We start from the raw sequence: 24,959 nt of genomic DNA, 5'->3' as shown, positions 1-24,959 counted from the left end.
AATAGTGAAGTTAAGAAAGATTTAGGATCAAAGTAGAACCAATACTATAAGAGAGTATTGACACAAACCTTATATGATATTCAATCCATAGGAATGTGACCCTTTAGTTAAGAAACTATGAACCAATAGAATCAAATAAAAGAGGTTGATGCCACAAGCAATGCTTGATAAGTAGATAAAATTTTAAAATGAAGAAAGAGAAGTGAATTTTCATAAATATGCTCTCAATTGATAAGTTGATTAATCATTCAAAATGACAAATGAATGGACTATTTATAGGCTTACAAATGATGTTGAAAAGGCACCCTTAGATGATGAATAGGTGCCCAACCATATATGAACAGAAATGACTCCTTTTTGAACCAACATGGTGCTTTGAATGAATTATTTCCTTTCATGCTTACCACCCATGTCTCTTGATTAAAATGACCTTTTGCTGCCTGTACCATTTCATGAAATACTATCTTTATGAAGGGACATAAATGGAGAGTCATGCCCTTCGAATTGGTGCCTTTCATGAATCCTTTCCTTTTGATTTGTGTAACATTCTCATTTAGGTGAATGTATAAACATTCGTTCTTGATATGCGTCATTAATATTGAAAGAGTGCTTAGTGATAGATGTTAATCATATTCTAAGACTCTAGAGTAAGTTATTCCTTCCTTATTAAGTTTATTAAGTGTAGATTATAGATTATGATGATACATGACATGTGCATTACATTACTATTTGATGCATGAAAGATTTAAAAAACTACATTAGAAAACCATATGAATAAATACATATGTGATGACTGAGGTGTATCTTGCTATCCATTTGAGAACATTTGACTTTGAGCATGACTAATGATTTCAGTACATTTGACATGAGATGTTGGAGACTACATGATTTAAAAATCATTTATTTTTGAGGCACGGTAACTGTGTGTTCTATTATTTTTATGATAGTACCTAGAACGTGCACCGAATTTTTAAACTTACACTCATTTTTTAATTATATTTTTCAGAAAAACAGCTTTTAAAAGAAGTGAAATAATTGTGACACAAATTTATTTATTACTAAAACTTATCACTAATAGAATAAAGGGTAAACTATAAAGATGACAACCTAATTATTTCTTTTTTCACATTGACCATCAATTCTAAAATTTTTCAATCAAGTCACTTAACTATTTAAATATTGGTATCAAGTCACTTAACCTGGAAATATTTTTTGCAACGTGTTTAATATATCCCATTGTTGTTAATAACAAAGGATGTAAAAGTGTTTACGGGTGGAATTGAAACTAGAATCCAATCAAGATTGGAAGCACCTTAAACACTAGTCCAACTTACATATTTAAGGTTTAACTGCATGATTCATTATTTATATCTATATTTTGTCAATTTTTTATTATTGATTTTTAAAAAACATAATATATGATCATTTTTGTTTTTATTTAATTAAGATATAGTCATTTTCGTTTTTATTTTTTTTGAATTAATCACTAGTATTTGGTCTATTGACTAACTAATCCAAATTGAGTACTGCAAAGGCGAGGGTGACCCTCCCAACCCAGTTTGCTCGATTTGCAAACGCCAGGGGTTCAAACCCTAACCTTGCTTAAGGAATCTAGTGCTTCATCTCACTAGACCAACTAGTTGTTGGTATTTTCGTTTTTATTCAATTAAGAATTGATCACTACGATTTAACTACCGTTAAAATAACATATTAGGCATCGTGGTATTTTGATATAATCACACATTTTGTCATTGCTATTTAAAAATTCTCTCAATTTAATCATATTTTTAATAAATTAAAATAAATTTAGTCCTCCTTTTACATATTCTCTCAATTTAGTCATAACTTTAATATATTAATTTTAAGAAATATTTTTACATTAACTTATTAAATATATTTTATTATTAACTTAATTTAAAAATATTTTATTTGTATTTTAATTTAAAAATATATATTTTATTCTTATCTAAACCTTTAAAAATATATTTTGATATATCATTTTAACTTTTCAAAGTATATATTTTATCTTATTTTACTAATTTTACTATATTATTACTTTAAATTATTAAATATATTTTATTTTTATCTTAAATTCAAATATTTTAACAAAAAAATATTTTTAAATTAAAATATAAATAAAATATTTTTAAATTTAATTAATAATAAAATATATTTAATACGTTAATATAAAAAATATTTTTTTAAGTTAACATAGATAAAATATTATGAATTTAAGTTAAGTATTATACAATAGGATACAATATATATATATATCATGTTGTCTATTTTAAAACAAACATTGATCTTGGCTTAATGGTTAGCTATTTGGATGGTTTTCCAAGTGACTTATGTTTGAATCCCTCTAGCATTAATTTGAATTGTTTTGATTTCTTTCAACTACAAGGTGACATGTGTCACCCTTTGATTGGTGGAAAATAAATATATTAAATTAAAAAAAATTAAATAAAGTTGTCCTCCAACTTAATAGTGACACGTGATACCAGTGATATATGACATTATTCGATTGAATAATTAAATTTTATTTTAATTTATTAAAAGTATGACCAAAATTGATAAAATATATAAATTACAAAGACCAAATGTATGATTATACAAAATTATTTAACGATAGTTAACTCATGATAATTATATCTTAATTAAAATAAAACGAGTGCGACAAATTTTTTCATGTATTTGGAGGGTTACATATCTTTGTTGACAATGGACACTTTTCTGTATACGTTTCTGTAGAGGAAGAAAATCTCTTATTTCTTACCTTTTTTTCGGATTTTGTTTTTCCTAAAGCATGCCCCAGTTGTTGGCAATAATAATCTAATCAGTCCCAAAGTAAAAATGTTATGACCTGCTTGGTTTTCACTGTAAATACGGGGGGGAGAAGAATTTGTATAAGGTAAATTATTGGGAATATGAGAAAATTGTGAATTATGAAACATTTTATATTCTATTAACCCAAAAACTTGTTCTCTGTCTTGCCAAGTTTTGGTTTTTGTACAACAGTACCTTACTGACTCGGCACAGCTAAAACTATAAGGACCCGTTTGGATAAATGATTTTAGGATTCTTGGCGGGTATATTTTTTTCCTGACTAAGGATACTCATATTTGGTTGGATATTCTTTCCTGAGGGTAATATTTCTTTTCCAAGTATGTTTATTCCTGGGAATGTTATTCTCACACACCAAAATACTCTTCTTTTTCTCGTTTGTCTCTGTAATATCTTCTTCTCTCCGTGAGAACTTGTCACCCTCTGCGAAAAATTCATCGTTCTCCTTGTAAGATTTCTTCTCCTCTCCCTTCCTTTACAATGTTTTACTTGTTTAATTTTTTCAGAAAAATTAGTGTAGTCGATTTAAGTTAACCTCAAGCGATAGTTTTCTTATAGTTGTTGTTTTGCTTGGATTCATTCTGCCATTTTTTTATAATTTTGTGCAGTATTTGAGCTTTAATGGAAGATTGAATAGTTTTAAAGAGGGGTTGTAAACTGTAAAGTAAAAGCAAGGATATTTGATAGGGTCCGGTTATATTCATAGTTGAAACAATTAGACTCTTAAACCGGTTATCTTCTCCCCCTTCTATTTTTCCATCACCTTCCCCAGAAAACCGTCAAAACTCCACCGACGCATGCCCTCCTCTCCCTTGGGCTCGCCGACGAGCTCTCGGTCTGTAACCCAGACCGTCAATGTCTCCCACCATTTCACAATCAAGGGCTATTCCTTAGGCATGGGTGGATCGATCTCTTATTGATTTCTTATCGTTCTTAGTTTTAATCGATATTTGTATTTTTTAAAAGGGAAACTTTACAGTTATACCGGCACAGGTACATTCGTCTTCTCTTCTGTAAGTCACATATATATATATATATATATTAAATATTTTTCGAGAATCATTCAAAACAATAGTCGTTGAACCCTGATCTCTGCATTTTTCGTTATTCTTTTTTTCCACTTCGATTAGGGTGGATCGATCTGTTTTTCTTTCTGGCATTAATGCTAATTTGTTAATTTAAATGCCTGTTGATCGGTTCGTCAATGTTAGAAGGGATCCTGTTTTTTCTTCATCAAATGCTATGCTGTTAATTGGTATTTGTATTTTTGAATGTGTACGCGCTTTATGAGCTAGATCCGCTGCTTCTTGTTACATTTTTACTCTTTGATCAAGTTTGAATTGGTTGTATCTTGGTGATTCGTGTTAGTTTGAGTCAGCGGTTATCTACTGTGTGAGTTTTAACTAGCAAGATCGGAAATTTATGTTCTGTGCGTAAGAATCTCATGTATTAAATTGAAAGTGAAACTTAGGGATGGGAGGAACTATATATCGTTCTTTTGGGCTTAGTTCATAAATAATTTTGTCATTATTTATTTGCTTTATGCTAAAAAGAGTAATTTCTCATGTGTTCGATAGTGTTGCACATTTATTATAAACTGTTCTGGTCTTGCTGAAGCCTTTTCATTATGATGTGTGGGATCTATGTGAAAAGTTGTGCATGGGTAGTGATTACCTTAAGCCAGTTATACTTTTAATACTGAAAGCTTTTGTAACACCCTAACCCGTATCCGACCCGAATACGAGTCCGAGATGTCACATTGACTTTTAAAAACGATATTCTTACAAAATATCAGAACATTTGAACTCTTTTTAAGAAAATACAATAATATATTGTTGAATCATGTTGTTATAACCAATTTAAGAAAATATACGTTTTATGAACAGTAAAATACGGTATGAACATTGAACAATACCATATGAACAGTAATGAACAATACCGTGAACAATAATGAACAGTACCCGAATGTTAAAATTTTCCAGAATGTCAGAGGGGAACTAATTCCCCCGCTACAGGGAACCGATACCCCTGCTACAGTACTTTCGTAAAAAACGTATAACTTCATAAAAACCTAAGCTTTCATCAGTATAAAATTTATCAACTACATATACGCATTTAAAACATTACCAAACTCAATCGTATGACTTTTCAAAACCAATTAGAACAAATCGGACTTAATCCTTTATTTACATGCCAACCACTATCCTTATTACAAAATACATACTATACATTTCTTTTCTGATCTGATCTTTGGAATGGAGAAACTGACCCGTCTTGCTTAATTTTTCTCATTCTTCCTCTTCTCGGAACCTATGCGTGAAACAATCACACGCTAAGTCGTTAACTTAGTGAGGCATATAAAACATATAATAAAACCATAAACATTTCATATAACAAAATGCATACATGCATCTATACCATCATTATCATGATCTTGTACTTATCTTTTCTGTGTACCATATAACATCATTTAATTCCGTGAACCATTTCATATCACCAAAAGCATATACATAACATATATTGTAGTGATCATTATCTCTTTATTAGCTCATGTACACAAAGAATTCAGTATAAACAATAATAGCATGATATCATATAATAATGCAAATACTTTTGATATCTTTTATAGGCCCATGTACATTATTGAGAACTCAAGGTATTCTAGTACATTGAGGTTGTGCACTATTACTGTCACCACAGCTCGTATATGTCCCACTGAGTGGCATATGAAATTTGTCCCGAAAGACCTATCCAGAGGTCATAAAGAACCTCGGCAACTGTCCATAGGTCCCGAAGAACCTAGGTAAACTGTCCATTTGTTCCTTAAAATATAGGTATATTGTCCATATGTTCCGAAAGACATAGGTAATTCTGTTCATATGTTCTGTAGAACATAGGTAAAACCTCGACTCTTAGCATGCCAACTATACCACTAGCTCTCATATTACATAACATGGGCATTGTCATTTGTAACATTTCATATCACTTATTCTTTCTCTTCTTTCACATACCACATGTATATGAAAACAAATATCTCATATACATATAACTCATTACTCTTTAATTTCATATCATGTAATACCCTTACATAGTATTATATCTTCTTATCATGTATTTCATGTCACATGTTCTTGCTTTCATATAGTTACATAGCTCATGTCAATTAGTCACTTATGAAAACATATATCTCATATACATATAACTCATTACTCTTTAATTTCATATCATGTAATACCCTTACATAGTATTATATCTTCTTATCATGTATTTCATGTCACATGTTCTTGCTTTCATATAGTTACATAGCTCATGTCAATTAGTCACTTATGTTCACATATCACATTCATATCACATAGTCACATTTCATATAACATTGATATTACATATTCCTATAATTACTTATATTAATATCACATATATCATAAGTGCATGTATTCACGTAGATCGTTTAATATGGCTTATATCATTTCTCATATGTTCATGTAAACTCATATGTCTACTTTCATGTAATTCATGTCACTTTTCATATGATTTCATATTCATATGTCACATAGCTAGTATCACTTTGCATGGTTTCACATAACCATATATATATCATATTTTGTTCACATATATTTCCCATATATATACATTACATATTCATATCACCTCATTCTTTCACATAACTCTTTATCACATTTCATGTAATCACATATTTCTTTTCTCCTATTTTATTCTCAAATATTCATATAACTTGGATCAAATATACATATAGTCACGTAAATCACTTTTGCATAGTTTATATCAACTTTTCATGTCATTTCACACTTCTTGTTACATTGCTTATATCTTACTCTTATGTCTTCTCATATACATATATTCACATATACATATCGTTTCATTATTCTTATTATTATTCTTATCATCACCATTAATCCGTTTTTCTTACCATATTCATATAGGCTCACGGTTTTATCACCTATCAATAGTATCTGTTCATATAATTTCTTTTTACCTTATCAGTAAATACTACTTATTTTATCTCACATTTCCATTTATTTACATAAGCCACATAGCATTTACAAGAACATATCCACTCATATAATCAAGCATACATATCGCGTCATTCATTTCATTCTCTATATCCTTATCACATAGCTTATTTTATTTCTCATGTTCTTATGTAAGCACATATATATATATCACACAACCCATAGAACAACATGTTAAACATATCACATACATATAATCATGCAACTCATGTCATATAGAATAACATTTTAAGAGTAACTTCTTACCATAGTAACTATATCACTGGCTCATTGCAAGCCAATGTTCATTCTATAAGCACAAATTAAATTGCACTCACCTTAGCCTTGCTTTGATTCAATCCTAATCCTTTGATTATTCCGGAACTTGTTTAGGCTCAATATCTACATAAATATAACATTTCAAAACAACTATCAGAAGCCTAAACCTTAAACTTGATGTTGATAAATTAAGATGGTTTAATGAACCAAAATTCTATTTTTCATTTAGGGGGGAATCGATACCCCCTTAGGGGGGAATCTATACCCCCTGCACAATCTAGAATTTTCGTTCAAACCCAGAAAATCACTGTTCATGCCCGAAAATTCACTATAACAACTTAAATTCTTCATTTTTCATTCACTTTTCTATTCTTAACTCAAATATACATACTTAAACTAATTTATATCCATTTATTTCATCTTAAACCTCAAAATTCTATTCTCCATATAAAAATCAATAATCATACCAAATTTTCCATGTTATCCAAACTTAATTCTAACACTTCTAACTTCTTATTCTCATAGATGACAAGTCAAATTCAACTTCAAATTCAACTTATCAACTCTATTTCAAGATTTCATTGGAGAACTCAAAATCTTTAATCTCTCCTATACCTTTCATCTTGTTGTTTTAGAACAAATTAAGCTTTCCTTAAGCTTAATTATCATCTAATGATCAAAACCCAACCTTTAATTCAACAAATAATCAACTAAATAGGAAACTCACCTTTTCTTGTATGCTCCACGGTGGAGAAGAGAAGAAGATGAAGAAGATGAGAGAAAATGAATTTCATGTGGGTTTCCCTTATCTTATAAGGGAAATAAAAATATTTCTTGTCAAATGACAATTTTTCCCTTTAATTTTCTTAATAATTACTATAAAATTTTAGGAAATATCTCCACATAAATCATTGAACTATTCAACTGTTCCACTTTAATTACCAAATTTCGAAAATTTACAATTTAGTCACTAACCCGTAATTTGGGATGTTACAAATCTCCCCTCCTTTTAAGAAAAATCGTCATTGAATTTTCATTGCACACTTTGACAAAAACATATGTTTTAATACTCTCATTCTTTATCATCTCTTGTACTTGGTATTTTTTTTTCTTTAACCTTATACAAATACTTATTTCTTTGTGTATATCATATCTATATGATCATAATGCACAACAAAATTCGGATTCATCAAACTTAACCTTATATTTTTTCCAAATCTTACAACTCTATCACCTTTATCATTACAGTTAAGAAACATCAACTGATCAATCTAGGGCACAAGCCCTAATCATCCAATTATCTACCTTCTTTTCCGTCGAAATTTTCCTCCACGGTATCGTACTCATTTTTTTTTCAAACTCAGACTTTTACATACACGGTACTATTCCTTTGTTTTAAAAAAAAATCAAACGTTCACTTTCTTTGTCTTATAAACTGATCACCGATATACTTATTCTTAAACTCTTCTTATCAATCCTTAGCTTTACTCAACCATGCGAATCTTCATTTCCTTCACTATATCACATTCATATAATCAACACATTTTTCATCACGTAATCTTGTTAGCCAATGCTAACTCTTTCTTATAAACATATATATCCCATAAATCATTCTCATGTATTCACTTATCTTATTTAACATAACAATTTAACTCTATTAACAATACATCATACTCATTACCCTATCAGATCAGAAAATTTTCCATTTTGTGTTGGCATGTATACTTTTTAAAACACTTTTGACTTCGTTTTTAGCCTAGAATCGGCTAAACCGTAGCTCTGATACCATTAAATGTAACACCCCAACCTGTATCTGACTCGAATACGAGTCCGAGATGTCACATTAACTTTTAAAATCGATATTCTTACAAAATATCAGAACATTTGAACTTTTTTTTTAAGAAAATACGATAATATTTTGTTGAATCATGTTGTTATAACCAATTTAAGAAAATATACATTTTATGAACAGTAAAATACGGTATGAACAGTGAACAATATCATATGAACTGTAATGAACAGTACCGTGAACAGTAATGAACAATACCGTTTACAGTACCCTGAATGTTAAAATTTTCCAGAATGTCAGAGGGGAACTGATTCCCCTGCTATAAGGAACTGATACCCCTGCTACAGTACTTTCGTAAAATACATATAAATTCATAAAAACCTAAGCTTTCATCCGTATAAAATTTATCAATTACATATACATATTTAAAACATTACCAAACTCAATCGTATGACTTTTCAAAACCAATTAGAACATATCATACTTAATCCTTTATTTACATGCCAACCACTATCCTTATTACAAAATACATACTATACATTTCTTTTCTGATCTGATCTTTGGAAAGGAGAAACTGACATGTCTTGCTTAATTTTTCTCATTCTTCCTCTTCTCGGAACCTACGCGTAAAACAATCACACGCTAAGTCGTTGACTTAGTGAGGCATATAAAACATATAATAAAACCATAAATATTTCATATAATAAAATGAATACATGCATCTATACCATCATTATCATGATCTTGTACTTATCTTTTCTGTGTACCATATAACATCATTTAATTCCTGTGAACCATTTCATATCACCAAAAGCATATACATAACATATATTGTAGTGATCATTATCTATTTATTAGCTCATGTACACAAAGAATTCAGTGTAAACAATAATAGCACAATATCATATAATAATGCAAATACTTTTGATATCTTTTATAGGCCCATGTACATTATTGAGAACTCAAAGTATTCGAGTACATTGAGGTTGTGCACTATTGTTGTCACCACAGCTCGTATAAGTCCCACTGAGTGGCATATGAAATTTGTCCCGAATGACCTATCCAGAGGTCATAAAGAACCTCAGCAACTGTCCATAGGTCCCGAAGAACCTAGGTAAACTGTCCATATATTCCTTAGAACATAGGTATATTGTCAATATGTCCCGAAAGACATAGGTAATTCTGTCCATATGTTCCGTAGAACATAGGTAAACCCTCGACTCTTGGCATGCCAACTATACCACTAGCTCTCATATTACATAACATGGGCATTGTCATTTGTAACATTTCATATCACTTATTCTTTCTCTTCTTTCACATACCACATGTATGTGTAAACATATATCTCATATACATATAACTCATAACTCTTTAATTTCATATCATGTAATACCCTTACATAGTATTATATCTTCTTATCATGTATTTCATGTCACATGTTCTTGCTTTCATATAGTCACATAGCTCATGTCAATTAGTCACTTATGTTCACATATCATATTCATATCACATAGTCACATTTTGTTGAAACATTTTGATATTTCGATATAACAAATTAAGTTAAATGGATTTTAAGATTTTTCAAATGATTTTCTAAGTATATTCGATATAACTATTCGAATATCAAAACATTACTCCAAATATTTCAAAAATCATTTTTAATCCTTACTTAAGTGTAAAATTAAGTTTTAATCATAAAACAATTTCAAAATAATCTTACAAAGTATTTCGAACCAATTCAAAGCCAAAAATTACAGATTGCTCAGAGGGAACCGATTCCCCTCCATAGGAGGAACCGATTCCCCCCTGAATGGTTTGGCTCCGAGATTTCCAGAATGCTCGGAGGGAACCGATTCCCCCATAGGAGGAACCGATTCCCCCTAAACAGTTTTGCTCCGAGAATTCCAGTATGCTCGGAGGGAACCGATCCCCCCCAAGGGGGTACCGATTCCCCCCTTGTACAACGGTCGAAATATTTGAATTTTACACTTAGGAACCGATTCCCTTCAAGGGGGAACCGATTCCCCCCACACTCCAAGCTGTTTTATTAAATGTTTTCACACTAAAACGGCTATAATATCTTCTCTAATCATCCCCAACGTTCAGAAGTGATCCAAGGTGTATTTAAGCAAGCTTAGAAGCCATTGATCAAAAACAAGAAACATCAAGCAACTAGAATCAAGAGAGAATCAAAGAGAAAGCATCAAACCTCAAGTTTGAGCATTTCAAGCCTATTTTCATTCAATATTCATTTTGCTTTCAAGAACACTTTTTGTGCTCAATATATTCATCTTTGAGTGTTCTTTTCTTTGTTCTAGAATTGTGCAAACATCTTACCTTGTGAGGTTTTCTTGTAAGTTTGCAAATTTGTAATCTTCTCTTTGAGAAAAGAGTGTTCTCAAGAGTTGGGGTATACTCTTGAGGGAATTGTAAGGTTATCTCTTTGGCCTCAAAAGAAAGAACAAATTAGTGAATTTGTTGGAAAATCCTTAGTGTGGATAGCTAAGGTAGTGGACGTAGACTTTATTTGAGAAAGTCGAACCACTGTAAATCGCTGTGCAATTACTTTCAATTTTCTGCAAAAGCTTCCACAAAATTTTTTTTGCCAATTCACCCCCTCTTGGCCAATTTCGTCATTCGATTAACTCAACAATTGGCATCAGAGCCTAACTCATTTGAAGTTTTAATCGCCTCTTGAGTCGATCCGGGAAGAGTTACATCGATTGCCAAGTCATCAATGGCCTTCACTTCAAATTACGACTCCGGTCTCGATTCGATGCCCGTCAACAAGCCTCCTTTCTTCAATGGAGCTAACTACGCCTATTGGAAGAATAGAATGATGTACTTCATTCAAGCAAGTGACATGGGAGCATGGAATACTGTAGAAGAAGGATACATTAAGCCTATCACTCATCCAAGGTTGTGGAGTGAAGGAGATACAAAAATGTTCCAGCTCAACTCCAAAGCCATCCATATTATCTTTTGTGCTCTTGGACCAGATGAATACGGAAGAGTTTCATCGTGTACAACCGCCAAAGAAATATGGGACAAGCTTCAAGTCACACATGAAGGTACCGATGAGGTAAAGAAATCAAAAATTAGTATTCTAACGCATAGCTATGAAAATTTCAGGATGAAACCAAATGAAGACATCAAAGCTATGACGGATAGATTTTCAACGATTGTCAATGGTCTCAAATCATATGGAGAGATCATCTCAAATGAAAAGCTTGTGAGGAAGTTAGTCTACTCCCTCCCAAAATCATGGCAATCAAAGAAGACGGCAATCATCGAGTCTAAGGACCTATCGTCCTTAACTCTTGAAGAACTTATCGGTTCACTCCTCACTCATGAGATGATGCTTGAAGATGAGGTGGACCTTGATAAAGTTGAAGAGACACCAAAGGAGAAGGAGAAGAAGAAAAACATTGGAGTTGCTCTCAAATCCACAAAAGATGAGAGTGATTCTAATGATGATGATGATGACGAGGAAATGGCATTGTTTGCCAAACGGTTCAGAAAAATGATGAGACCTTACCGAGGAAGAAAATTCAAACGAAATGAAGGCCTCAAAGATGAACCAAAAGAGAAGGACCCGATCATTTGCTATGAATGCAAAAAGCCAGGGCATGTCAAATATGATTGCCCACAATTGAAGAAGAAGGGTCAATCAAAGAATAAGCACAAGGCTCATGTGGCTACATGGAGCGATGAAGAAGGTTCCGATGAAGAAGAACAAGAAGTAGCAAACTTGTGCTTAATGGCATTTGTGGAAGATTCTAAGGTAACCTCTAACTCATCTGATTTTGATGATTTATCTTATGATGAGCTATTAGAGGAATATAATGGGTTGGCTTCGGATTATGAGAAATTATTTTTAAAATATAAAAATGATGTTTCAAAGTTGAAAAATGAAAATAAACTCATATCCAAAACCAACAATGATCTTGAAAGTAAAATCAAAGATTTACAAATCAAACTAGAAGAGTTTGAAAAGAAAAATTTAGATTTGCAAAATTTACTTTCAAAGGTCAATGATGATCATCAAAAGAAAATTGATGATCTTAAAACTTCTTTTGATAAAGTTGGAACAAAACGTTTTGAAAAAGAAGAAAATTCAAAATCCAACTTTGTTAGAAAATTTTTTAGAAACTACAATCATAGAAATCCTCAACGAACCTTAAATGGTAAAATCTTTAGAAGTATATGGGTTCCTAAAGGACTCATTACTACTAAAGATAAAGATATCCTACACAAATGGATACCTAAGGGAACTAGGATTTTGGAAACTAATGAATATGGACCCAAAAGAATTTGGGTACCAAAAATCAAAAATTAATCTATGTTTGTAGGGAAAGGAGCATTGCTACAAGGCACGGGAAACAAATTCAAATTCATGGTACCTTGATAGTGGATGCTCAAGACACATGACCGGAGACAAAAGCCGGTTCATAGAGCTTAACGTCAAAATGGAGGAGAAGTGACTTTTGGTGATAATTCAAAAGGTCACATTGAAGGTATTGGTACAATAGGTAATACCTCTTCCATACAAATTAAAAATGTTTTATATGTGAATGGATTAAAGCATAATCTATTTAGTATTAGTCAATTATGCGATAAGGGATTCAATTTCTTGTTTGAAATTAATGGTTGTAAAGTTATTGACATTGCATCTAATCGGATTATGCTTGTTGGTCATAGAATAGGAAACATTTACATGGTGCATTTAGATTCTATTGATATGACTAATTTGTGCCTAGTTGCTAAGGATGAACATGATAGTTGGTTATGGCATAGGAGACTAGGACATGCTAGTATGAGTGTTTTGCAACGGCTAATTCAAGGTGATTTAGTTCGAGGGTTGCCTAAGCTTAAATTTTATAATGATAAAATCTGTGATGCTTGTGCTAAAGGAAAACAAAAGCGCGTTTCTTTTAAATCCATTAATGACGTATCAACTAGTAGAGTATTACAATTGATCCATGTAGATCTTTTTGGGCCAACTAGGACTACTAGCTTGGGTGGAAAACAATATGCATTTGTCTTGGTAGATGACTATTCTAGATATACTTGGGTTCTATTTTTAAGTACTAAAGATGAAGCATTAGAACAGTTCATCACATTTTCAAAAATAATCCAAAATGAAAAAGGTTACTCTATAACTAGTGTTAGGAGTGATCATGGCACTGAATTTGAAAATCTTGGATTTATTGATTTTTGTAATTCTAATGGTATTAGCCACAATTTTTCAGCACCTAGAACCCCTCAAAAAAATGGAGTTATTGAGAGGAAAAATCGAACTTTAGAAGAAATGGCTAGAACCATGCTTTGTGAAAATAATTTGCCAAAATATTTTTGGGCGGAAGCCACAAATACTGCTTGTTATGTTGTAAATCGAGTAATGATTAGGCCAATTTTAAAGAAAACTCCATATGAAATTCTCAAAAATAAAAAGCCTAACATTAGTTATTTTCATCCTTTTGGATGTAAATGTTTTGTTTTAAATAACGGTAAAGAAAACCTTGGCAAATTTGATGCTAAAAGTGATAAAGGAATTTTTCTGGGTTATTCCTTAAATTCTAAAGCTTATCGAGTATTTAATAAAATAACTTTAGTTGTAGAAGAGTCTATACATGTTGATTTCGATGATAATCCCCTTCTGAGGAAGGATTCTTGTGTGAATGATGATGTAGGTGTTATAAATTCAAATGACGCTAGACATAAAGTTGGAGAACCATCATCAAAGGAAGAAACGAAAAATGAGGAAACTCATGATCCTCTTGAGAATCCAACCATTGAAGAAAGGGAAGTATCTTATCCAAGAGAGTACAACTATGTCAAGGGTGGTGAGATTATAGGTGATCCATCCAAAGGGGTAACAACTCGATCTTCTCTTAGAAATATTTGTGATTATGTTGCATTTATTTCATGCATAGAGCCTAAGAATATTAAAGAAGCATTAAATGATGAACATTGGATTATGGCTATGCAAGAAGAATTAAATCAATTTGGGAGAAGTAAAGTATGGACATTAGTTGAAAGGCCTTGTAATAAATCTACTGTAGGTACTAGATGGGTGTTTAGGAATAAGCTTGATGAAAGTGGTAATATAGTGAGAAACAAGGCTAGACTTGTTGCTCAAGGGTATACTCAAGAAGAGGGCATAGACTACGATGAAACATACGCTCCCGTAGCTAGGATGGAATCAATTAGAATGTTATTAGCATTTGCATGTTTTCATGAATTTAAATTATATCAAATGGATGTTAAAAGTGCATTTTTTAAATGGTTTTATAAAAGAAGAAGTGTATGTGGAACAACCTCTAGGTTTTGAAGATTCAATTTTTCCGAATTATGTTTTTAAATTGACAAAAGCTCTTTATGGTTTAAAACAAGCTCCTAGAGCTTGGTATGAAAGATTGTCAAACTTTTTAATTGAAAAAGGGTTTTCAAAAGGAAAGGTTGACACTACATTATTTTTAAAGCATAAAGGTAAAGATTATTAGTAGTACAAATTTATGTTGATGATATAATATTTGGTTCTACTAATGATGTTCTTTGCCAAGAATTTTCTAAGCTAATGCAAAGTGAGTTCGAGATGAGCATGATGGGGGAGCTCTCATATTTCTTGGGGCTCCAAATCAAGCAAAGAAAAGATGGCATCTTCATCAATCAAGCTAAGTACGTCAAAGATATGCTCAAGAAATTTGGACTGGAAAATGGGAAACCTCATAACACTCCAATGAGCTCTTCAACAAAGCTTGACTTAGATGAAGGAGGTAAATGTGTAGATGTTAAATTATATAGGTCAATGATTGGCTCTTTGCTTTATCTAACTGCAAGTAGACCGGACATTATGTTTAGTGTTTGCTTATGTGCTAGATTTCAATCATGTCCTAAGGAATCACATTTACTAGCTGTTAAGAGAATCTTTAGATACCTTAAGGACACTCCTAGTTTAAGACTTTGGTATCCTAGAGACTCTAGCTTTAGCTTGCATGCTTTTTCTGATGCGGATTATGGAGGATGCAAATTAGATAGGAAAAGCACCTCCGGTACTTGCCAATTCCTTGGAAATATGCTGATTTCTTGGTTTTCAAAGAAACAAAATTGTGTTGCATTATCTACCACTGAAGCCGAATACATTTCAGCTGGTAGTTGCTGTGCACAAGTTTTATGGATGAAACAATAACTTTTTGATTATGGAATTGAAGTAGGTACCATTCCTATCAAGTGTGACAATACTAGTGCTATTTGTCTCACTAAAAATCCCATCCAACACTCTAGAACTAAGCACATTGAAATAAGACATCACTTCATTAGAGACCATGTCACTAAGGAAGATGTAGTTCTAGAATTTGTTGATACTTTTCACCAATTAGCGGATATCTTTACAAAACCCTTAGACAAGGAAAGATTTTGGACACTTAGGAGAGAATTAGGTTTGACCAACCTATCTTCACTTAGTGTTTAAAATAATTTTAGCACTTTTAATAAATCTTGAAAAATGCTTATAATAATAATTTTTGATTGCATTCTTGCTATTAGTTAGGGGGAGTTTGTGATTCTTAGTGAAAATTAATTTTATGTTCAAAAATCGATTAAAGATTAATTTAATTGTTTGAACATAATTAATTTTTGATATATGAGTTGCCAATACCACTAGAAAAGATTAATTTAGCATTTTGTGCTTAAAAATCGGATTTTAGCATTTTGGTGCAGAGGGAATCGATCCCCCCCTGAGGGAACCGATTCCCCATTTGAATGGGAACCGATTCCCCCCACAGGGGAATCGATACCCCCCTGGGGTTCTGTTAAAATTGGGCAGAACACCCAAAAAACGCAAAAACCCTCATTTCCTCTCTTCTTCCGCCGTTCCTCTCCTCTAGATAACCCAAATCTACATTTTTGTCTCAAATCAACGATATTAATCGGAATTTGCTTCAAATATCATCTTCTAAACCTGTTGAAATCATTAAAATCGTGCAAACAACATTTAAATCCCCTCAATCTTCATCTTTCAAGGTAATTTTTCTAAACTCTCTATTTCATTATTTTCGAACATAGGATTAGTTGTAATTAGTTCTAGGTTGAAATAGTAATCGGGCATTGATTGTTTAGTGATTAGAAACTAGATATTACAACTAATTTCATCAAAAACACAAGAATTTTCCAAAAATTATTAATTTTCGAAATATAAAAAAAAAATTGTGTTTTGATTAAATTATGTTGTTGTTATAAAAACTATACATATATTGTTTCTCAAAACCATATTTTTCAAAAGTTTTTCAAAAACTTTGCCCATTAGGATTGATTTAGAGAACCTTGAAATATTGAGGACTCAATTGAGTTTTGGGATTAATTGAATTGCATACATTTGTTTTAAAATTGCAGGTTATTCGATATATTCCGATTTCCTTCACCATGTCCAATCCTAAACGTCCTAGGTCTTCATCTAGTCATTCTAGTCGTCAACCAAATCCTCCTCCAAATCCTCCTTCTATTCCAATTTCTAATCCCAATCCCTCTGATCCTAACTTGACTATTCAAAATTCGTGTTTCAATCATCATGGGTCTAGAAATCACCGATTTTGGTATTATCAAATATTTCGAATCTTACAAAATCCGGGAAGAACGTATTCCTTCTCGTCAAGCTATGTTAGCTATCGATTTTAAATATCTTCCCATTTTACAAGAATGGAAATTTGATAAACTATTTGATCTTGAACCCATCGTTTACCATCAACTTGTTCGTATATTCTACTCTAATGCCGTTTGTGTTAAAAATCAAGATGAAACCGAAACCATAGGAATTCGTTCCTACCTCCTAGGACAATTCTTATATATTGACCCGACATATATAGCCAATACATTTGGATTAGATAATGATGGTATTTCGAATGAAAAACAAATTTTAGGTTCTCGTTATAAAAGAAGAGATAGTGCGAGTATCTTAGACCTACATGAGCGTTTTCTTCATCTAATGATTCTTGGTGGTTTCGACCATCCGGAGGTCGTTATTCTACTCTTAGAGCTTTGGATCTTTGGTGGTTATATTGTTTCGAAAACCGTATTAAAATTAACCTACCTCAGATTATTTTTGCTGAAATTGTTGAAACCGTAAATCTTGTTCCTAACAAGAAACTCTGTTCATCTCTAGTTTACGGTTGCTTTTTGAGTAATCTGTTTTCCAAAGCTGGGCTTAGAGTCAGTCTAGATGCCGTTTTTCCTCTTAAGAAACAAATCAATCTTCTTTCCTTAACAAGAGCGGGATGGGTCAAAAATAAGGAAACCGGTGCATGGGTTCGATCTTCTACTCCGTGAGCTAGTTCTTCACAAGCTCCACCCGAAACTGACGAAGATCCCAAGTTTGAACAATTAATGAGGGATATCGATGAAGCTGAAGAAGAACCTGAACAACCCGAGGAGCACGCACAACAATCGACTCAAATGCCTCTATATTTTCAATCCTTTATGGAGACATTTGATTTCCGTTATGCGACAATGGATTCGCGCTTTTCCTCTATAGAGTCTCATTTATCCACAATGGGAGCTCAACAATTAGAGATTCTTCGGGAGATGCGTGCAAACAATGAATCAACCAACGCTCGTATCAATGAACTCACACACGAGATGGCCGCTATGCGAGCCCGTTTTCATCCTACCGATCCGGATGTTTGATTATGTGTTTAGTTTTAAAACTTTGAACAAAAAGAATATTGTTTCAACATTTTGGATATTTTGGATTGTTTGATTTTGTGGATTGTTGGATTTTGGATTTATGAATGGTGTGAACTTATATGTTTGGTGTTTTATTCATTTTTGCATCATTTACATCATCATTAGCAATATGACCAATTTTTCCATATCACATTATTTATGAATATTGATTTATGAAACTAATGGCTAACCTCTCTTTTGATTGTGATCTTAGCAGCTTAAGCTTATAATTAATAAATCAATTGGCTAAATGATTTCAAAACCTTGTTTTACAATGTCTTTTTGATTTAACAAAAAGGGGGAGAAGAATAGGTGTTAAATGTTTTACATAATAAATTGAAGAAGTGTTAAAGTAAGGGGGAGTAATTTCAAAACTTGATTTCAAAAATCTTAAAATTACTAAAATGTTTTGTTATATCAAATAGTCACATTTTGTTGAAACATTTTGATATTTCGATATAACAAATTAAGTTAAATGGATTTTAAGATTTTCCAAATGATTTTCTAAGTATATTCGATATAACTATTCGAATATCAAAACATTACACCAAATATTTCAAAAATCATTTTTAATCCTTACTTAAGTGTAAAATTAAGTTTTAATCATAAAACAATTTCAAAATAATCTTATAAAGTATTTCGAACCAATTCAAAGCCAAAAATTACAGATTGCTCAGAGGGAACCGATTCCCCCCCATAGGAGGAACCGATTCCCCCCTGAATGGTTTGGCTCCGAGATTTCCAGAATGCTCGGAGGGAACCGATTCCCCCATAGGAGGAACCGATTCCCCCCTAAACAGTTTTGCTCCGAGAATTCCAGTATGCTCGGAGGGAACCGATCCCCCCCAAGGGGGTACCGATTCCCCCCTTGTACAACGGTCGAAATATTTGAATTTTACACTTAGGAACCGATTCCCTTCAAGGGAGAACCGATTCCCCCCACACTCCAAGCTGTTTTATTAAATGTTTTCACACAAAAACGGCTATAATATCTTCTCTAATCATCCCCAACGTTCAGAAGTGATCCAAGGTGTATTTAAGCAAGCTTAGAAGCCATTGATAAAAAACAAGAAACATCAAGCAACTAGAATCAAGAGAGAATCAAAGAGAAAGCATCAAACCTCAAGTTTGAGCATTTCAAGCCTATTTTCATTCAATATTCATTTTGCTTTCAAGAACACTTTTTGTGCTCAATTATATTCATCTTTGAGTGTTCTTTTCTTTGTTCTAGAATTGTGCAAACATCTTACCTTGTGAGGTTTTCTTGTAAGTTTGCAAATTTGTAATCTTCTCTTTGAGAAAAGAGTGTTCTCAAGAGTTGGGGTATACTCTTGAGGGAATTGTAAGGTTATCTCTTTGGCCTCAAAAGAAAGAACAAATTAGTGAATTTGTTGGAAAATCCTTAGTGTGGATAGCTAAGGTAGTGGACGTAGACTTTGTTTGAGAAAGTCGAACCACTGTAAATCGCTGTGCAATTACTTTCAATTTTCTGCAAAAGCTTCCACAAAATTTTTTATTGCCAATTCACCCCCCTCTTGGCCAATTTCGTCATTCGATTAACTCAACACATTTCATATAACACTGATATTACATATTCCTATAATTACTTATATTAATATCACATATATCTTAAGTGCATGTATTCACGTAGATTATTTAATATGGCTTATATAAGTTCTCATCTATTCATGTAAACTCATATGTCATATCATGTAATCTATATCACATGTTGCATATAATCACATAGTTTACTTTCATGTAATTTCATGTCACTTTTCATATGATTTTTATATTCATATATCACATGGCTAGTATCATTTTGCATGGTTTCACATAACCATATATATCATATTTTGTTCACATATATTTCCCATATATATACATCACATATTCATATCACCTCATTCTTTCACATAACTCTTTATCACATTTCATGTAATCACATATTTCTTTTCTCCTATTTTATTCTCAAATATTCACATAACTTGGATCAAATATACATATAGTCACGTAAATCACTTTTGCATAGTTTATATCAACTTTTCATGTCATTTCACACTTCTTGTTACATTGCTTATATCTTACTCTTATGTCTTCTCATATACATATATTCACATATACATATCGTTTTATTATTCTTATTATTATTCTTATCATCACCATTAATCCCTTTTTCTTACTATATTCATATAGGCTCACGGTTTTATCACCTATCAATAGTATCTGTTCATATAATTTCTTTTTACCTTATCAGTAAATACTACTTATTTTATCTCACCTTTCCATTTATTTACATAAGCCACATAGCATTTACAAGAACATATCCACTCATATAATCAAGCATACATATTGCGTCATTCATTTCATTCTCTATATCCTTATCACATAGCTTATTTTATTTCTCATGTTCTTATGTAAGCACATATATATATATATATATATATATATATATATATATATATATATATATAATATATATATATATATATATATATATATATATATATCACACAACCCATAGAACAACATGTTAAACATATCACATATACATATAATCATGCAACTCATGTCATATAGAATAGCATTTTAAGAGTTACTTTTACCATAGTAACTCCATCACTGGCTCATCGCAAGCCAATGTTCATTCTATAAGCACAAATTAAATTGCATTCACCTTAGCCTTGCTTTGATTCAATCCTAATCCTTTGATTATTCCGGAACTTGTTTAGGCTCAATATTTACATAAATATAACATTTCAAAACAACTATCAGAAGCCTAAACCTTAAACTTGATGTTGATAACTTAAGCTGGTTTAATGAACCAAAATTCTATTTTTCATTTAGGGGGGAATCGATACCCCCTTAGGGGGAATCTGTACCCCCTGCACTATCTGGAATTTTCGTTCAAACCCAGAAAATCATTGTTCATGCCCGAAAATTCACTATAACAACTTAAATTCTTCATGTTTCATTCACTGTTCTTTTCTTAACTCAAATATACATACTTAAACTAATTTATATCCATTTATTTCATCTTAAACCTCAAAATTCTATTATCCATATAGAAATCAATAATCATACCAAATTTTCCATGTTATCCAAACTTAATTCTAACACTTCTAACTTCTTATTCTCATAGATGACAAGTCAAATTCAACTTCAAATTCAACTTATCAACTCTATTTCAAGATTTCATTCGAGAACTCAAAATCTTTAATCTCTCTTATACCTTTCATCTTGTTGTTTTAGAAAAAATTAAACTTTCCTTAAGCTTAATTATCATCTAATGATGAAAACCCAACCTTTAATTCAACAAATAATCAACTAAGTAGGAAACTCGCATTTGCTTGTATGCTCCATGGTGGAGAAGAGAAAAAGATGAGAGAAAATGAATTTCACGTGGGTTTCCCTTATCTTATAAGGGAAATAAAAATCTTTCTTGTTAAATGATCATTTTGCCCTTTAATTTTCTTAATAATTACTATACACTTTTAGGAAATATCTCCACATAAATCATTGAACTATTCAACTTTTCCACTTTAATCACCAAATTCCGAAAATTTACAATTTAGTCACTAACCCGTAATTTGGGATGTTACAGCTTTCTATTGAGAAGGAGATAGGTTAATCAAGAATAAGACAAAAGAAAACATATGCCCATGGTAGAAGTTCAGTCTGTTTTGTACAAAATAAATGCAAGTGATTGAATTTCATTATCAACATATTTGTTATGTATTTTTTAGGCTTCTGTAATGATATACATTCTACCTTTTTAATATGCTGCAACCTGCCATGTGGGAATTTGATTACCAAATAACTTAAGGTGGTTTATACTTTAATTTTATAGATAGCAATTTTGTTGCTTGCTTCTGCAAGTGTGAGTTGTGCTTTACATGCATGTTATATTAATTTGTGAATGAGGTTGATATCTTACTTACTACTTGCTATTTAAAAATTCAAATTATTAATTAAGCAATTAAAATCTGTTGATCTAAATGAAAGAATTGTTAATTAGTTGACTTGGCATACATATGACTTAAAGGCCATGTCTTGTTGACACTGCATGATCACATGTCAAATGGTGGCAAGAGCTATTGCCATCTAAAGATGATCCCTTGAATTCAACATAGTATATTTTAATCAGAGAAATCATTAAATGACGATAGAATCAATAGAAAGATGATATTTCAAGACTTTTATTTGACCTCAATTGTGAAGGATATTTCTGGTCCTGGAATTCTGTTTACACCTATGCACAAATGCTTCAAAAGCACGAGGCCAGTTGGGGGATATTTTGCCAGTTGATAGACTAGATATGATGATGAAAGAACACACTGCTGCCCTGTTGAATTGCATAGACACATCATTACGGTCAAACCGTGAATTGTTAGAAGCAGTTGCCAGCAGCATGCATTCTGGTGACGGAATAGAAAGGGAGGCTTGTTTGAAGCAAATTGTGGATTTGGACACAATAATCGGTTTTTGCATTGAGGCAGGACTTGCCTTGGCTTTTGATAAACTTTTAGCTGAAGCTTCTGGTGTTGTGCTCAAAGGAGGTGCACCTCTAATTTATTCATTGCTTGCCGGAGTAGTTAAGCATATACCTGAAGAAATACCCGGAAAGAGGGAAATAAGAAGAATGAGGGGGTCGCAAACAGTGTTGCTCTTGCTGGTGATCATGACTCTGAGTGGGTTAGATCTATTTTGGAAGAAGTTGGAGGTGCTATTTGTATGGTGACATTGTTGATTATAAAGGAGTATGCCAAACTACCATAACTACTTAAATGCAAAACTTCAATTCATGCGCCAGGCTTTGGAGCTATTCTTCAATATAATATTTTATGGAACTCTTTTCCCGAATGATTGTTACAAATAGAACAAATTCCAAACATTGATTTCCATTATATGTTTTATGCTTCAATGTTTAGCCGATCCATTTGGTTTCTATCATATGACACATATTCAATAAAATATTTGTAAGAATCCTTTATTGGGATGATTAAATCACATAAGTTAAAGCCAGCTGTGATTAGAAAGCACTGTTAGCAGAGTGCGAACTAATTTTGAAGCAAGGGGTAACTTGATTTTTCCACCAACTTTGAGATTTGTAATGGATGGTGAAATGCCTCCTTATCTGCATGCAAAAGATTTGATTTTGCAGGAAAGATCGTAATATAAATTCATGAGATAAATAATATTGATAAAGTATGCAAAATTAAGTATAAATATAAAAGATAAATAAATAAATTATTGTACATAGAAGATATAATAAATATTATACCTTAGATAACAAAAATAATTTACAACTTTTTATTATTATGAATATCTATGATAAATTATTGTATAGAAGAATGTAAACCTTGTCGATTGAAAAATACAAGAAACCTTCCAATGAATGCATCACGTATAAACCGAAGCTAATTTCCACAATGTAAACATTTAGTTAAATGTTGATGTAAAATTTTAGTATATTTTTACATAAATTATGTAAAATTTAATATTAATTAAAATAAAAATAATACATGATATACTTAAATACTCAAGTAATATATTATCAATAGATAGAATTTTTATATAAATAATTTTTATTTAAATATTTAGAATTTCACTTGTTAAAAAATATAGAACAATGACAATTTGATAAAATAAAGAACAAGGACAATTTGATAAAATATACATTCTAATAATCTTTTATTCCTTCAACCAAACACTGTAATCTTACATTCCTGCCAAACCAACCAAACACAGTAATGTAACATTCCCAGTAATCTTATTCCCTGGTAATATTTTATTCTCATTGATAATCTTTTATTCCCACTGGTAATCTTACATTCCGTGAACTAAACGCACCCTAAAGGGTAAATTACAAATTTGACAGCTGAACTTTGGTCTCTCTCCTATTTCACTCACTGTACTTAATACAATAGATTTTTTGGTCACTCAGCCGTTAAATAGTTGACGACGTTAAAATGAGGTGTTATATAGATGCAAAACGACGTCATTTTAGTGAAATTTTTTTAAAACGAAAAACAATGTCATTTTTAACGAAATTAACTATTTAATGGCGAGTAACCAAAATAGGAGAGAGAGTAAAGTGTAGTGACAAAAAAACCAATATATTAAGTTGGGTGAAGAAATTGAAAACTCTTAAAGTTTAATGAGCAAAATAGGAGAGAGAGTAAAATTCAGTGATGAAATTTGTAATGTATCCAACTATAAAATAAGTATGGCTTAAAAGGCTTTGGGGGTATATTAGCCCTTTCATTCTATTCTATTCGAGCATCCAAATTATTACCGCCATTCCGCAAAATATTTAT

The sequence above is a fragment of the Hibiscus syriacus genome, unplaced genomic scaffold (genome assembly GCF_006381635.1).
Source record: "Hibiscus syriacus cultivar Baekdansim isolate YM2019G1 unplaced genomic scaffold, ASM638163v2 tig00002511_pilon, whole genome shotgun sequence".
In the NCBI taxonomy this organism is placed as follows: Eukaryota; Viridiplantae; Streptophyta; class Magnoliopsida; order Malvales; family Malvaceae; genus Hibiscus; species Hibiscus syriacus.
This window is presented reverse-complemented; position numbering follows the sequence as displayed.